The sequence below is a fragment of the Odocoileus virginianus genome, unplaced genomic scaffold (assembly GCF_023699985.2).
Source record: "Odocoileus virginianus isolate 20LAN1187 ecotype Illinois unplaced genomic scaffold, Ovbor_1.2 Unplaced_Contig_21, whole genome shotgun sequence".
Lineage (NCBI taxonomy): Eukaryota > Metazoa > Chordata > Mammalia > Artiodactyla > Cervidae > Odocoileus > Odocoileus virginianus.
Window position 1 is genome coordinate 874,534 of NW_027224338.1, and position 17,660 is coordinate 892,193.

At 39.5% G+C, this 17,660-nt stretch overlaps 1 protein-coding gene and 1 non-coding gene across 2 annotated transcripts in view; both read left to right on the top strand.

Moving 5' to 3' along the window:
- The window catches only part of GPC3 (glypican 3), a 443,947-nt gene that overhangs the window by 65,983 nt on the left and 360,304 nt on the right, over positions 1-17,660 (top strand). The gene's annotated exons all lie outside the window — the stretch shown is intronic.
- LOC139034049 (U6 spliceosomal RNA) lies at positions 16,608-16,714 on the top strand. Its single transcript, XR_011486521.1, has one exon. It is a non-coding gene; the product is annotated as a U6 spliceosomal RNA (small nuclear RNA).

The following is a 17,660-nucleotide window of genomic DNA, read 5'->3' on the forward strand; positions in this document are numbered from 1 at the left end:
GCAGATTCTTTACCACTGAGCCACCAGGGAAGCCCAACTTGGGGTCTGTTTATTTCCAAAACCCATATGACATCAGATAGAAAAGGGAGAAGATATATTTTAAATTTTTTCTTAACAGTTGAAAACCAAGCAGTCAAAGCAGTACTGGGACAAGAAAATACAAGTCCATGGCCAGACGATAGGGCATTTATGCTGGTGAATCCTGGGAGGTCCTTTGACAACAGGGGTTAGCCTAAGGGCTTTGCATCCCTGGGGTTAATAATATCTAACCTCATAGAGCTATTGTGAAGATTAAATGAGGCACTGCGTGTAAAGGGCACATGGTACATGCTTGCTCAATAATGGTAGCTAGTATTATTATTTCTCTTATTTAGGACCTTGCTTGTTATAGGGATTAGAGACTCCAAGAAGCCTGAGGTACGACATGTTTACCTAGGGAATCCGTCACATCTTAATAGTCCTCAAACATTCCTGACCAGTTGAAATACCTTTTATTTGAAACTTTCAAATAAATAAGTCCTAATCAGCTTTGTGGACTGTACCAGCTTTTCCCGAAAAATACTCTGCTTTTTGAGGAGTTATTTATTTACTCAATGAAAATAGGGACTCTGTGTAACACAAGGGAAGCAGGAAGTGATTGGTTTGGAGTTAATAGGCAAGCCTTTTCTTTTCCCTTTAACATGAGGAGGCTTGATTGGGTTATGCTCCTTAAGAGTCTCAGAGGGTCTGGGAATTTTGAGAACAAAAGCTCTGCAGGGAGGCCACCTAAGAGAGAAGGCTCTTCACAAATCTTTGTACATTCTTAGATTTTTCGTTCTGTTTTTCTCCTGTCTCAGTCCCTAGAATTGAGTGGCATTATCTTGAAGCCATGGAGATTTAAGAAACAACCAAGGTTGGCCTTTCTTTGTTGAGCTTATGAAAGCCATATTTAGTTTTAGTAGGAATGTGTTTTTCCCTTGGGAGGCCCCTCTATACCTGCAGCCATCAGAAATTCCATATTAAAATCCCACATTTAAGTCTTTACGGCTAAAGTCTGTTCTTGCGTGTCTGGACCAAGTCCAGCTGTCAGACTGCAATATTATTGACTTTCTCTTCTCAAGTGAGTGCTTTATATCTGCTGGCTCCATTTCTTTACCACTCATTCTGAAACACCTTGTAATCTGGCTTCTGCCACTGCCCCTTTAGTAAAATTGCTCCCCTGCAGGTTACCAATGACGGACTTTTTACTGAATTCATTGGGGCTTATTTTTCTTTCTCCCCCTTGAATGTTTTTCTTCCCTTGGCTTGTGGCAGTGCATGTATCTGTTTCCCTCCCACCTCTCTGAGCATTCCTTCTCTCCTTTTTGATGACAAATCTTCCTCTTCCATTCAAATGGGACTATTCTCGAAAGGGGATGTCTTTAGTCTCCCTTCCCCCTCGACTCTTCACTCATTTTCATGGCTTCAACCGCTATCTCAATATCATTAATTCTCCAGCTCTCACTTCTTACCGATGCCCCAGTCCTATAGATCTTAGGGACTAATAATAAACTTTTCTTTTGTTGTTGCTGTTCCGTTGCTCAGTCGAGGTTGACTGTTTGTGACACCGTGGACTGCAGCACTTCAGGCTTCCCTGTCCTTCACCATTTCCCGGAGCTTGCTCAAACTCATGTCCATTGAGTCAGTGATGCCATCCAACCATCTCGTCCTCTGTCATCCCTTCTCCTGCCTTCAATCTTTCCCAGCATCAGTGAGTCAGTTCTTCGCATCAGGTGGCCAAAGTATTGGAGCTTCAGCATCAGTCCTTCCAATGAATATTCAGGGTTGATTTCCTTTAGAATTGACTGGTTTGATCTCCTTGCAGTCCAAGGGACTCTCAAGAGTCTTCTCCAACACCACAGTTCAAAAGCATCAATTCTTTGGTGCTCAGTCTTCTTTATGGTCCAACACTCATATCCATACATGACTACTGGAAAAACCATAGCTTTGACTAGATGGACCCCTTTGTTGGCAAAGTGATGTCTCTGCTTTTTAATATGCTGTCTAGGTTGATCATAGCTTTTCTTCCAAGGAGCAAGTATCTTTTAATTTCATGGCTGCAGTCACCATCTGCAGTGATTTTGGAGCCCAAGAAAATAAAGTCTGTCATTGTTTCCTCATCTGTTTGCCAGGAAATGATGAGACTGGATGCCATGATCTTCATTTTTTGAAAGTTGAGTTTTAAGTCAGCTTTTTACTGTCCTCTTTCACCTTCATCAAGAGGCTCTTCAATGCCTCTTCGCTTCCTGCCATAAGGGTGGTGTTATCTGCCTATCTGAGGTTATTGATATTTCTCCCAGCAATCTTGATTCCAGCTTGTACTTCATCCAGTCCAGCATTTCACATGATGTACTCTGCATATAAGTTAAATAAGCAGGGTGACAATATACAGCCTTGACATATTCCTTTCCCAATTTGGAACCAGTCCATTGTTTCATGTCCAGTTCTAACTGTTGCTTCTTAGACCTGCATACAGGTTTCTCAGGAGGCAGGTAAGGTGGTCTGGTATTCCCATCTCTTTAAGAATTTTCCAGTTTGTTGTGATCCACACAGTCACAATCCACACAGTCAAACTTTGGTGTAGTCAATGAAGCAGAAGTAGATGTTTTTCTGGAATTCTCTTGCTTTTTCTATGATCCAATGGATGTTGGCAATTTGATCTCTGGTTCCTCTGCCTTTTCTAAATCCAGCTTGAACATCTGGAATTTCTTGGTTCACATACTGGCTTGGAGAGTTTTGAGCACTACTTTGCTAGCATGGGAAATGAGTGCAGTTGTGCAGTTGTTTGAACATTGTTTGGTATTGCCCTTCTTTGGGATTAGAATGAAAACTGATCTTTTCCAGTCCTGTGGCCACTGCTGAGTTTTCCAGATTTGCTGGCATATTGAGTGCAGCACTTTCACAGCATCATCTTTTAGGATTTGAAATAGCTCAGCTGGAATTCCATCACCTCCACTACCTTTGTCACTTGACTTCGCACTCCAGGATGTCTGGCTCTAGGTGAGTGATCACACCATCGTGGTTATCTGGGTCATGAAGATCTTTTTTGTATAGTTCTGTGTATTCTTGCCACCTCTTCTTAATATCTTCTGCTTCTGTTAGGTCCATACCATTTCTGTCCTTTATTGTGCCCATCTTTGCATGAAATATTCCCTTGTATCTCTAATTTTCTTGAAGAGATCTCTAGTTTTCCCCATTCTATTGTTTTCCTCTATTTCTTTGCATTGATCACTTAAAAAGGCTTTCTTATCTCTCCTTGCTATTCTTTGGAACTCTGCATTCAGATGGGTATATCTTTCCTTTTCTCCTTTGTCTTTCGCTTCAACTAAAAGTTGTCTTTTAGAGTCAGGCATTGTGCTCTGTACTTATTTACGGTATCTCTAATTCTCATAACATTCTTCAAGGCAGATAGTCTTAAGTCCATTTTACATAAGAGGAAACCAGCTCAAATAAGATACACGTGTTTGTATTTTTCCATTCAGTCTCCTACCATCAACTGAAACTCAGCAGGTCCAAAAGAGAATTCCTTCTCTGGCTCCAAACTCCTTCTGACTTTAAGTCAGTGACACTCTCCCACTTTCTGTTATATCACTTGCAGGCTGAGAGAGTTGAAAATCAGACAGGTATTTGCTTTGGAATATTGCCCTTCCTCTCCAATAAAAAAACACCCTCAAAATCCCCCAAGCCCAAATTATTACAGCTTCATATCTTGAAAATTAAAGTTTAGGCTATCCTACAGATGAGCAGTTCCCAACTATTAGGAGAGCTAAGTCTCATAACTTTCCAATACTGCATGTTCTGGGCTGCCTAGAGTTAAACTTAATTCTCAGCCCCAGCTGTGTTTTCTAGAGTCCTCAAGATACACCCCCCAAGTAGGTCCCTCCCATAGGTGGGACCTGGTCTAGCCTGGCTTCTGCGCACTTCCCAGTGTACCAGCGGTAATCCCGCCCCTTTCTTCTCTCTTGGACTGGAAAGCCTACTGGAATGTGAGTGATTTAGTGATGGTATTTCTGTAGTATAGGAACAGCTTTCAATGTACTATTTTTTAAAAAGAAAATTACTTACAAATGTTGGTAGTTCAGTATTAGTAACAGCTGATGCAAAACATATTCACAGCTGATCTGCACATACCGATGTGTTGAGACCATGAGTTTGAAAACACACAGATTACCAGGGAAGGTCCAAATGCCCATTGGTGAGGACCAGCTTTCTTCTGCATGTGGTGTATTTGCCTAATACGACAACATTTTAAACTTGATACTACTTAAGGATCAGAGAAGTGAGAAACTCCACATCTTTTTGAAGTCCACTAATAGGATCACCAGGTGACAAGACCTTATTGCAGATTCTTTCTGTGCCATTCTTTACTTGGGCTGTTTTTACTAGTACAGCTAGCATCTCTGTGACCATTTCATTTAAAAACAGAAATCTGCCATAGCTGCTATCATTTTTTTATGGAAGCAGTACAGAAGGTCAAAAGTTCACTTATATTTCGTTCTTATGAAGTCAGGCTAAAGGAAAGTGTAGACCCATTGAGAAATTTTGGTTATCTGTTCCTTACTTCAGTTTCTTCTGTTAGTAAGGAATGGGAGTCTGGAATTACAGTGGCATGACTCTTTAATCAGACTTGATCAGGATGGTAATAACATGTATCAAAAGAGAAACATACTCAGATTAGCCTTTGGTGAATGGTCTTCTTAATAAGGAACTTGGAGCATACCTTTTAAAAAATCGGAGAAGCTGGGTGTTTAATCACTGTCATGAAAAGAAAATAAAAAACTGATGGTGTTTTCCAGGATTGTAACCTATATTTAGTTGAACAAACTAGTGACTAGTGGGATCTAGCATGTACTTGGGGTTCAATGAACACTTGTGGAATGAATTTGTTACTTTAGCAAAAAGAAGATTAAAATGTTCTGAATTATTATGACATTCCCTGTGGTCGTTAGCATAAATTAAAGTTTGATAGGAGTAAAATCTACTTTGAAAAAAATCACTGCAATACTTAGTTTGTAAGAAAAGCTTTATCCTAGGATGTAAAATATCAGTGATATCTCACCAGGCTGCTTTTTCCTTCTCGGACTGTAGGGTGCTTTTCATCTTTGACTTAACATATACTATTCAGGCCAAGGGCAGTGGAGAGGTGATGAAGTTGAGAGGAGGGATCACTTGGAAGCATCAGTCCGTCTGGCCAGGGTCTACCATGGAGGACCTTGCGTCAGATTTACTTTGGGGGGGGGGGCTCAATATTTTCTCAGTCATCCTTGTAAATTTTTATGTTCTATAAGCAAAGAGTTTGGCCTGATGGTTACAGTTTGACCAGCAACCAAGGTTATCTGTGTTGTCATATGCTCTTCAGAGAAAAATTATTGAATAGAAGCCTAATTATAGCCAGTTTAGCTCACAAATGGGAAATCAGTTCAACTGAAAAATGGTAAGTGCCGACTACGGGTCCAGATTGTGTGATGCCTTCTGTGGAAGTATGAGATGTGGTCCTTGACCCAGGGATGCTTAAAGGCAAGATAATTATAAGTGAAATAGTAATAACAGTACCAGGCATCTGAGAATCATAGCTTGAGAAAGAACTATGAAGATCATTTAGCCCAAACTTTCCATTTACAAGGAAGATAGACTCAGATTAGGAATAGAATTTCCCAAGGTCTGCCAAATGATTGGTAGAAATCATAAACATATACTCAAATCTTCTAATTCTCAGGTACTTCTTTCATTCCATCATTTAGGTAGTTATATGGCATTTGGACACACTTGCTTTGATCAGTTCTTTTGATGCTGGGAGCTTTTTGACAAGACCATTTTAACATGGGTGGGGAGGGGGGACTTCTGCAAAAGCCTACAAGACAAACTAGTAAAATGTCCAGCTACCTTTTAAAAATTACCAAGTAATGTGCAAAACAGGCATCCTCACCCCATCCCTCAGCTTCACCTCATCCCTTAGCCTGGAGGGTGGAGATCAGGGACGAGGTAGGAGAGGAGGTCAAAGATGGAATGGGTGTCATGGATGGGGTAAAGCTCCAAAAAGGGATGAAGGATGGGGTGGAGGGTCAGGCACCATCTGGCAGGCAAAGCACACATTGCCAGGAGTCATGTGTTTCCCACACTTGCTCATCTTTGAAAGGCCATTAATCATGCTGGGCACATTATCTGCTCATTCTCTGAGAATTCTTTTATTTCTTAAACAGTCTATTTCTTAAAATCTCTGATTCCAAACTTTCAAGGGACAGGAATGGAGTGGGGAAGGATATTTGGGTGACAATATAGTCCTATAGTCTCAGACCCAGACTTCACTGTTGCCTTAAGTCACTGTCTGTCAGTGCTCTCATTAATATTCCATGTAAAATACTATATGTTTCTGCCATTTTAAAAATTGTAAACTTTGATAGGTTCTTTTGAAGGAATAGGACTGTGTAGGCTCTTTTGAGATTTATCCTCTTTCAAAAGCTAATAAACCTAAATATACATCTAGTTTTTTTTTAATAAAAAATGTATGAGTTTCTCACTTTGTCAGTGTAGTTTTTAATGTAAAATTATTTTTAAAAAATTTCCTCTGTAATGTAAAGAACCTAAAGGCATACAAGGACTGAATATTCAAGAATATTCATATAGGAGAAAGTAGAAAATGGAAGTTCCCCCATAATCTGGGTAAGGATTGAGGAGAAAGTGTCAGGGAGGGAAATGATAAACAGCCCCTAGTAGTCTGTTTTTTTCATGGCTGCGTCGTGCTGTCTGCATCCTAACAACTGTGCCAGAATGTCAAACATAAATACAGGATGTCTGGATTTTAGCAAAACATTTGAAAGTTTTCTGTAATATCTTGTGCATAAGATTGTGAAATTTGACTGCATAACCAGTAATTAGGCAAATTCACAGCTAGTTGAGCAACAGATTCAGCGTCAACCTGGAGGAAGATGTTTTAGTGAAGGGCCACAGGACTGTTTTACCTCTGCCTGGGCATTTGTGCACGCAACAAATACTGAGCACCTACTGTGTTTAAGGCACCCTACTTAGTACTGTGAGGGGTACAAAGGTGTCCGTATCATGGCCCCCACCTTAATGGAGCAAAGTCTTAATCACAATTGATGACAAAGACCGGCTTTTCACTTTGCAGATAACGTAAAGCTGGGTGGCATAGTTTAATATATAGGATGACAGAATCCAGATTTAAAATGACCTCAGCTTGTAGGAACTCTAGGTCAAAACCTACAAGATGAAATTTAACAGTGATAGATGTAAAGTCTTGAATTTAGGTTTAAAAAATTGCATATGTACAGGATATGAGAGATGTGACTTGGCAGCAGTTTATGTAAAAAGTTCTTGGGGATTTAGCTGATCACAAGTTTAATATGAGCCAACAATGTGGTGTAGCTTATTTTTTTTTAAAGCCAAACAATTTTAGGCTGTATTAGAAGCATGTGTGCTGATCAGACCACATCTGGAGTATTATGTTCAAGTATAGTCACCACATTTTACGAACATTGACAAAGTTGAGTGTATCCAGAAGACAGTGACCAGGATGGGTCTGAAAATCCTATCACATGAGAAATGGTTGAAAGAAGGACCTGAAGGGTGGGGTGGGGGAGTGTCAGCTTTTGCTTTAAGCCTCAGCTTAGACCCTTCAAGTATTGGTTAGGTTTCATGGCTGTGTACTTCCACATTCCTCTGGACAACCCCCTTGCCTTTTGCACTAGACTAGGGTTTTGTTAGAGTCTTTGTTCACTGTGACATCGGTTGGTCCAGTACTGTGTTTGATGATAAGGTCTGTCCCCAGCAATGCTTACAGAATGATGGAGTTAAATTTCCAAGTGTGACACCTTATGTACAGCTGGGGGAAAATGGATAAAGAACTATAATGCCTGGCATCTATAGTCATTAAATGAACAGAAAAGTAATGTCAAAGTCCCTAAAAGTTTTTGAATGATTCTCCTTTAGTCATTTTCTTTTGCCTTCTGCTAGGATCTAATACTAGATTTGCATGTCTGTTGTAACAGAAATCCTGAAAATGCACTCTCTCCAAAAGGAGCATTTTCAAAACTAAGTTACAGTTCAGGCACTAGTATCAAGGAGATACAAATGAAAACAATGAGATATCATTTTTTCACTTGCAGATTAGGGGAAGAATCCATGGTGGTCTTTCCATGGCATTGGTTGAAAAGAGTCAGACATGACTGAGCGACTGAACAACAACAAAGGAAAGAGTGGATAAAAAATAATATGCACTGCCAGTGAGGGTTTAGTTAAATGGACACAGTCATGCATTTCTGGTACAACCCTTTTGGAACAGCAATTTGGCAATTTGTATTATCAAGGGCCTGAAAATATTCATAGTTTGATCCAACAGTTCTACTTCTGGGACTTTCTCCTATGAAAACCGTCCTGAATACAGGAAAAAAAGCCTTATGAACAGAGGTGTTTTCTGATAACAAAAATATTTCAAACAACAAAGTATTTAATAACAGAGAAGTGAATGGTTATATAAAATGTGATATGTCCCTTTGATACAAGGTTATAAAGCCATTAAAGTTTATAGTTTCCACAGGATATAAAGCTGTGCATATAATATGATACAAGTGCATGAAAATAAATAAAACTAAACTTATATGGAGAAAAATCCTGGAAAGTCTTATACTAAAATATCCAAAGTGGCTGTTGTTCAGTGTGAGATTATCAGACTGAAATTACTTTTGCATTTGTCTTCTTTTTTGCATTTTCTAAATTTCTTTTTTTAAAAATCATTTTTATATCAAAGAGAATTTATAATGAGTCCTATAATACCTAGGAATAGATCCATAGAGTCTAGGCCTTCAGTTCTCCTGCATGTCACCAGTTATATCAAGGGCATTCAGAAACTGTGAGGAAAAAGAAAATCCAAACAACTTCAAAGCAAAATGGATTATAATTCTAAATTTAATTAAAATTAATTTTAATTCACTTTCATTCAAAGCACATAAATTAAATATATACTAGGCACACTTGGATCAAGGGTGTGTTAATGAACTTTACAAATAAAAGATGATACAATTCTTACAAAGGAAATAATAAGCATCTCAGATTCTAAAGAGCCAGGTACCTTTTGTAAATGGACATGAAAAAGTGCCTTGTAGTAACAGGCACTTAATAAAGTCTTGAATGACTGGCTCCTGGATGTGAGGAGGGAAGAATGAGAGATTGATTGCAAATGGATAAGATTGAGTGGCTTGATGTGTACTGGAAGAATCTGGATATCAGGTATTATCTTGTTAAATCAAAATCTGTTCTAATGGATATTTATATATTGCTCAGATGTATGAAAGTTCAAGCTGTCAGACCTCTGTATACTGTAAAAATGCATCCATTACAAGTAATTTGCACTAACCCATGACTATAGACATTCAATTCAATCCAGTTTTCCTCTATCAAAATTACTAGTAGGTTTTCCAATATCCGTTGTTTAATTTAACACACGGTTTACCTTCTACAAAGAAGAAATGTTCACAGGCACGTTTGATACAAACTTCATTGTGGGCTCCATATTAATGCAGCCTGGCCCTGCCTCTTCCTCTAATGAGAGTCTTGGTCCCTGAGTCTCTTGCATTATCATTTTCCCCTTCATTTCTACTTTAAAAAACGGACCATGCAGACCTCAGAAAATGAAATGGTTCTAAATTTGGTCTGTAATGTTGGTGGTTGTGGGTGGCAGGGATCAGGATTCTATCAGAGGTAAATAACAGATCCAGTTTCACTGAGGATGTTCAGAATGTTTGAAGACAGTCTAGATTTCAAGAGACAATAGAGTTTTTATACATGTTCAGATTTGATAATCCTGTTTTTTTGTGTGTGTCTTAGAGTTCTGCATAGCATGTATATCTATTTCTGTGGAATTAATTTTCTTCTCTGTTTTCTTGTATATTACATATTAAGAATAATGAAACACTATTAAGCAGATGGCTTCCCAGGTGGCGCTAGTGGTAAAGAACCCACCTGCCAGTGCAGGAGACATAAGAGACATGGGTTTGATCCCTGGGTCGGGAAGATCCCCTGGAGGAGGGCATGGCAACCCACTCCAGTATTCTTGCCTGGAGAATCCCATGGACAGAGGAACCTGGCGGGCTATGGTCCATAGGGTCGCAAAGAATCAGACATGACTGAAGCGACTTAGCACACACGTGTTCAGTTCAGTCACTCAGTCATGTCTGACTCTTTGCGACCCCATGAACCACAGCATGCCAGGCCTCCCTATCTATCACCAACTCCTGGAGTTTACCCAAACTCATGTCCATTGAGTCAGTGATGCCATCCAAACATTTCATCCTCTGTCGTCCCCTTCTCCTGCCTTCAATCTTTCCCAGCATCAGGGTCTTTTCCAATGAGTCAGCTCTTCGCATGAGGTGGCCAAAGTATTGGAGTTTCAGCTTCAACATCAGTCCTTCCAATGAACACCCAGGACTGATCTCCTTTAGGATGGACTGGTTGGTGGATCTCCTTGCAGTCCAAGGGACTCTCAAGAGTCTTCTCCAACACCACAGTTCAAAAGCATCAATTCTTCGGCACTCAGCTTTCTTTACAGTCCAACTCTCACATCCATACATGACCACTGGAAAAACCATAGCCTTGACTAGACGGACCTTTGTTGGCAAAGTAATGTCTCTGCTTTTTAATATGCTGTCTAGGTTGGTCATGACTTTCCTTCCAAGGAGTAAGCGTCTTTTAATTTCATGGCTGCAATCACCATCTGCAGTGATTTTGGAGCCCCCCAAAATAAAGTCTGACACTGTTTCCACTGTTTCCCCATCTATTTCCCTTGAAGTGATGGGACCAGATGCCATGATCCTAGTTTTCTGAATGTTGAGCTTTAAGGCAACTTTTTCACTCTCCTCTTTCACTTTCATCAAAAGGCTTTTTAGTTCTTCTTCACTTTCTGCCATAAGGGACATGTCATCTACATATCTGAGGTTATTGATATTTCTCCAGGCAATCTTGATTCCAGCTTGTGCTTCATCCAGTTCAGCCTTTCTCATGATGTACTCTGCATATAAGTTAAATAAGCAGGGTGACAATATACAGCCTTGGTGTACTCCTTTTCCTGTTTGGAACCAGTCCATTGTTCCATGTCCAGTTCTAACTGTTGCTTCCTGACCTGCATATAGGTTTCTCAAGAGGCAGGTCTGGTATTCCCATCTCTTTCAGAATTTTCCACAGTTTATTGTGATCCACACAGTCAAAGGCTTTGGCATAGTCAATAAAGCAGAAATAGATATTTTTCTGGAACTCTCTTGCTTTTTCTATGATCCAACAGATGTTGGCAATTTGATCTCTGGTTCCTCTGCCTTTTCTAAAACCAGCTTGAACATCTGGAAGTTCATGGTTCACGTATTGCTGAAGCCTGGCTTGGAGAATTTTGAGCATTACTTTACTAGCGTGTGAGATGAGTGCAATTGTGTGGTAGTTTGAGCATTCTTTGGCATTGCCTTTCTTTGGGATTGGAATGAAAACTGACCTTTTCCAGTCCTGTGGCCACTGCTGAGTTTTCCAAATTTGCTGGGCATATTGAGTGCAGCCCTTTCACAGCATCATCTTTCAGGATTTGAAATAGCTCAACTGGAATTCCATCACCTACACTAGCTTTGTTAGTAGTGATGCTTCCTAAGGCCTGCTTGCAGATGAATTTGATAACTTATTTCTCTTCCTTGCCTGTGTTTCATTCTTTTTTCTCCATCTCTAGTGTTTTCCCTCCTCTTATTTAAAAATACTTTCTTCTTATTTTCTTGTATCCCCTTTTTTTCTGTCTCAGTGGGAAGCAAACTATTCTTCAGAATTGGTCACTTCCTTTGGGTTTTTTTTAAACATCAAATCTCTGTTAAAAGAAAATTTTCATTCGGCATTGAATTGAGATGTCTATAGAGCCCCAAAATAGAAAGTATTTAAGAATGGATTTGATATGAATTTTCTTGTAAGATGTCCTAGGTTGGTTGATACTGACAAGAGATTTTCCACTTGATAATCTGAAGCTGTGATCCAGGGATGAGTATATTTAAACGGGGATCTGGATTACTTGAAAGAACAGTATGTACTTCAAAACTCCTTTCTCGGGCCTGGTGCACTGGAAAGACCCAGAGGGATCGGGTAGAGAGGGAGGTGGGAGGGGGGATCGGGATGGGGAATACATGTAAATCCATGGCTGATTCATGTCAATGTATGACAAAAACCACTACAATATTGTAAAGTAATTGGCCTCCAACTAATAAAGATAAATGAAAAAAAAAAAACAAAACAAACTCCTTTCCCTTCAACTGCAGTTAACTTTAGAGTCTTGTTGGTCTGGCAAGTGTTAATAATAGCTAGATCATTTGCCTGCAGATGACTCCATTGGAACTGTAGGTCGTTTTAGTGGGGGAAGAGGAGGTGAGTCTTTGATCTCTATATAGATAGAGGATAATTCAGAAAGAATTCTATTGGAGTGATTTATGGCAGAAACAGCACAATTTTATGAATGTTTTCCCCCAGGATGTCCAAAATATGTTGGCAAAACTAAGTGGAAGATGCACTCTTTCCATTGCTCCAACTTTCCTTTGAAATGGGCTTCTTGATTATATGATTTTTCAACCCCTGTTTTTTTTTTTAATAAAATGTTTTTAAGAATAAGTAAGTGTCTCCTGATAGTTAAACATGTGAAATATTGGTGCTTGGTGAGGATAGGGGAAAATTTATTTTGAAAGGAGCAGATGGTACCCCATGGGGTGAAGATGATGTGGTAAATTTGCTTTCTTTACCGTGTGCATAAGGTCATGTACAAATGGCCGGAAAGCAAATGAAAGGTACCCTGGAGGCCATTTGCACTTGGATGTCAACTTTCTTTCAGGAAAGGCTATTTTTCTTTATTTTTGTTTTTATACAGATCTAGGCCCCAATGCTTGTTGTTAGTTCTCTTTTTTTATTGCTGCTTATTTAGTGCTGCTTCATCAAGGGCTTAGCTTTCTCTTTGAAGTATCTGGGTCCTTCCTACCTCTAGAATGCAGCCTCTTAAGGCTTTTAGTGATAAACCAGATTTGAGCCAGTAGCCTAGCCAGCATATTTTGCCCAACTGCCTCCTGCCGTTTCAGCATCATTTGAGTCTGTGGGGGTAGATATGCTAGATTGATTACTGATGGGGGTGCATTCCCTCTTTGGTGGTTTTCTTAATCTTAGGAACATCCTCCCTGTCTCTGGGTAGCCAGAGACTATCCATTTTCATTGCTCTTTGCCATGTCTGACTTCTCAGAGCACTAAATTCTAGTCTGACAATAGTCTCACTGCTTCATTTTATCATTCTCTAGTCCTTCCTTGTATTTTCCTTTCTTGTTCCCAATTAGTTTGCAATGCTCTGCAAGGAGAAACTGTGTTTTACAGAATAATTCCTTTATTAACAAGCTGTATGCAGTCCGGTGACATACCTTGATGTCAAACCATTTTTGGCCAAAGGAAGAAATGCTGTAAGAAACACAGGGCTCCACGAAGTCAAAGAAAAAATTATGTCAGATAGATCAGAAAAAATAAACTGGATGTTGATGAGAGTACTAATGTTTACTTTCAGGTTCTAGTATATTGAGTTTTTTTTCTGAAGCCCTTCAGCTGTACTTCTATTCTGTCCCCTGAATTGCGTTGGGAATTTGCACTTCAGTAATGACATGCATGCCTGCTCTGTGACTTCAGCCTTGTCTGACTCATGTCTCAAAGAGACCCCATGGACTGTAGCCCGCCAGGCTCCTCTGTCCATGGGATTCTCCAGGCAAGAATACTGGAGTGGGTTGCCATGCCCTTCTCCAGGGGATCTTCCCAACCCAGGGATCAAACCTGAGTCTCCTGCATCTCCTGCATTGCAGGTGGATTCTTACTGCTGAGCCACCCCGGAAGCCCAGAGCCAGTAATGGCATGGCTATTGCCTGAGGCTAAGCGGCTATGTTGATGGAGAGCTTGTGGTCCCTTTGCCATCCTGACCCAGGCTAGGAAAAGCAGTCACTTCTTGTCTGGTGTCTAGTGCTGTTCACATCACCAGCCAGAGAGAGAATTGCCCTGGGGGCCAGGTCATTGGTGCCTTCTTTTCCAGCTGCACCCTTGTGTCTGTTAGCCTGTCTCCTCAACCACTTCTGCCCAGTGCAGCGGAGTTAGAATCACTCTGAATCCAGAGCCAGATTTAACCCAGTGAGGGAGAGGAAAACTGAATAGTAGAAAGGCAAGTAAAAAAGGGGAGGAGTGGGAATGGGGCAGCTTAGCTCCCTCTTGGCTTCCCACAGGGTTGCTCTTTCCTTCTAGGGCAGTGAGTTGCTGCAAGGAGATGCAAGTTCAGTTGTACCTGAGATGTGCACAAAGACATTTGTATAGGAGTTCATTACAGCATTATTTGTAATAGTGAACCATTTGGATTGGTTGTGTAGAGTACACTATGATAAAGCCATTAAAATGGTGTTTTCACATATTTTTAGTGTCTGAAAAGTACTCACAAAATAATACACATGAAAAAGTTAAATATGGAATAATAGATCTGATCCCAGTTGACTATTTATAATACACATAGAGAAAATACTATAAGGAATGTACTAAAATATTAATGGAAACTATTTTTGGTGGATTCATGAAACATTTCCTTTTTGTATTATATATTCTAAACTTTCTGTAATGCAGATTTATAATTTTATACTCAGAAAAATAAAATGTTCTTTACTACCATCTTTGACCTCTAATTCCACGTGCCAATATAGAGAGAATTACTTTTTATGAGAATAAAAATTATATTTGTATTATGGAAGCTTTTTTAAATATAGAAAAAATAAGGAAAAATAGCAATGAAATGTCTTAAAATACCCTTAAAACTCTCTTCCTTTTAAGAGGAGCTTACTATGAAATATCACTATAGTTTCTGTTACCTAACAAATTAGTAGGGTTCAGATACAAGATATTTTAAAATAGGTCCTTATATTTTAGATGGCATCTTCATGCATGATTTTTAGAAACCACAAGGATCTTATACATCCTCTGGCCCAACTCTGGGTAAAGTTAAACAGTAGATTTTGACAGTATTCTTTGCTAGGCATGGCTCTAACATACCTAAACTGAGAGAGACTAAATGACTTCTTTCTGGTTATACAACTAGCTCCAGAATCCTGGAGATACCCAATACTTTGCTCTATCAGTTTATTTCCAATGAGGAAAGACATTTTGATATTCCTAGGGGTAGTGGCTTTCTTAAAATCATGTACCTCACATTTCTGAAAAAGGAACTACCTTTTGTTTTCCTTTCAGATAAGTAGCTGTAACTCAAAAATGGAGACAAATTTAAAATACGTGTGTGTATGTGTGTTCATATACAAATGAACAAATTACTTGCTTTGGTGAAATAAAAAGTTGGTGCTTAAAAAAAAAGTTGGTGCTTGTTTTTAAGAATGTTTCTAAATTAAAAACCGCTCTAATATTAAGTGAGTAAATATTTGGTATAAAAATGCACTCAGGTTAATGTCTTCTAAGCCTTTTTGCTATACCCTCTTTAAGAAATCAGAATTATTTGACTTTTACTTAATTTTTTATTAAAAGATAGCATTTCACATCCTTTGAATACATCTATCATAGAAATGGTTCTTTCAGCGGATTTATATTATGGTATGTTGACAGGAGTTGGTTTGATTCAAACAGAAACTCCTGCAAAACCTATGTGATTGTATTTATAAACAATTTAACAATATATTATTCCAAAGAGAGAGAGAGAGATGGACAATACAGAACATAATTTACCTTAAAAAATGTATCCCACTTTGGGAAAAAATTCCCGTTTTCCTTCTGGATGGTACTTGGTGGGCTTTTTTGTGTAAGTAGTTTGTTCTTTGACAACTTTGGCCAGTTGAAACTTGATTGGGAGCCTGCTTTGCCCAATTCAGCAAGCTAGCAGAAGAACATGGATGGTAACTGAGCAGAGGGATCTCCACGAGAGAAGATTCCAGCAAATGGGGAACCCTTAGAGGACCTTTAAAATAGTCCTAGGTAAGATCTGATATCCTGGGATCTGTTTCCTTCCTCCTCCTTGTCATTTTGTTGGAAGAGCATTCAAGAAGGAAATTGGCTTTCAGTGATGGTTGGTAAAATGTTTAAAGAAGATGAAGCCTTGTACCTCTGCTTGGTTTAATCTCTAGACCTTCCACATGGAGTGAGGTATTTTCTCAGGCCCCACCACTAGTCTGTCTGGATGGCCTTGGACTCTTAAGAACAAGTGTAGAGTTGATGTTTAGTAATTGTTACCATCGCTTGATCGTTATTACTTTGTTGAAAACACATCCTTTTTTTAAATATAGTCTTTTTGCACAGGGCCCTGTATGTGCCAGGCAGTCAATAAATATTTGATTGACTGTTATCTTTTAAATGTAAATTCAACATTTAACATTCAAGTATTGAAGTTTCCCTGTGCCAAAACCCAAAGAAGTCTCTGCCAGGAGAATGCCTGCTTGAATACTTGGACTAGCTCTCCATAGGTCAGTTGGCATGTGTGTGTTCTGTTTCTATGCCTTAGTCTGTGAGGCGTCTAATAACCAGTAGACTGTTAGTCAATTCACTTGTTTAAGAGCCACTCAGAGGTGCTCGCTTCAGCAGCACATATACTAAAATTGGAACGATACAGAGAAGATTAGCATGGCCCCTGCACAAGGATGACATGCAAATTCGTGAAGCGTTCCATATTTTTACTAACACATATATATGGAATTTAGAAAGATGGTAATGATAACCCTATATGCAAAACAGAAAAAGAGACTCAGATGTATAGAACAGACTTGTGGACTCAGTGGGAGAAGGCGAGGGTGGGATGTTTCAAGAGAACAGCATTGAAACATGTATATTATCTAGGGTGAAACAGATCACCAGCCCAGGTTGGATGCATGAGACAAGTGCTCGGGCCTGGTGCACTGGGAAGACCCAGAGGGATCGGGTGGAGAGGGAGGTGGGAGGGGGGACCGGGATGGGGAATACATGCAAATCCATGGCTAATTCATTTCAATGTATGACAAAAACTACTGCAATGTTGTAATTAGCCTCCAACTAATAAAAATAAATGGAAAAAAAAAGAGCCACTCAGAGAATAAGGATCTTCCAATAGCTGGTAGGCAGCCTAGAATCCTGAAGTTCAGTCAAACTGTTTATTGAACATTCCTTGAACTAGGTTTGGGTCATGATGGAGGGTAGGAGGTAGATTTTACCTACAGTGATGGCCTGGATTTAGTCTCTATTCTCTGAGATCCTATAATATAGAGTACTGGAATTCACTGAAGAAGACTGATATCCAGTTTGAAGAAGACATACTTTGACAACTTAGAAGAAACAGGTGCTGGAGTTGGTTGATTGTACCTGGGAATGCCAGGCTCCTTGAGGTACTGGAACAAGGAGGAGAAAAAGGAGGTATATGAATGCAGGAAATAGCAAAAAAAACAATGGAAGAAGGAACAGAGGATGATTGTAAGAAGGTAGATGTGGCCCCAGGGAAGTAGCAGGAGGTCAATGCACACCAAGCTCCATGTCCCACACTGTGGAGACTGATGTTCATTATAATGAACCAGTTTATGTTTCATATACAGAACTCCATTTACAGAGACAAACAAATGTAAGAAATAGCCATACAGCAGTGTGTAAGTATT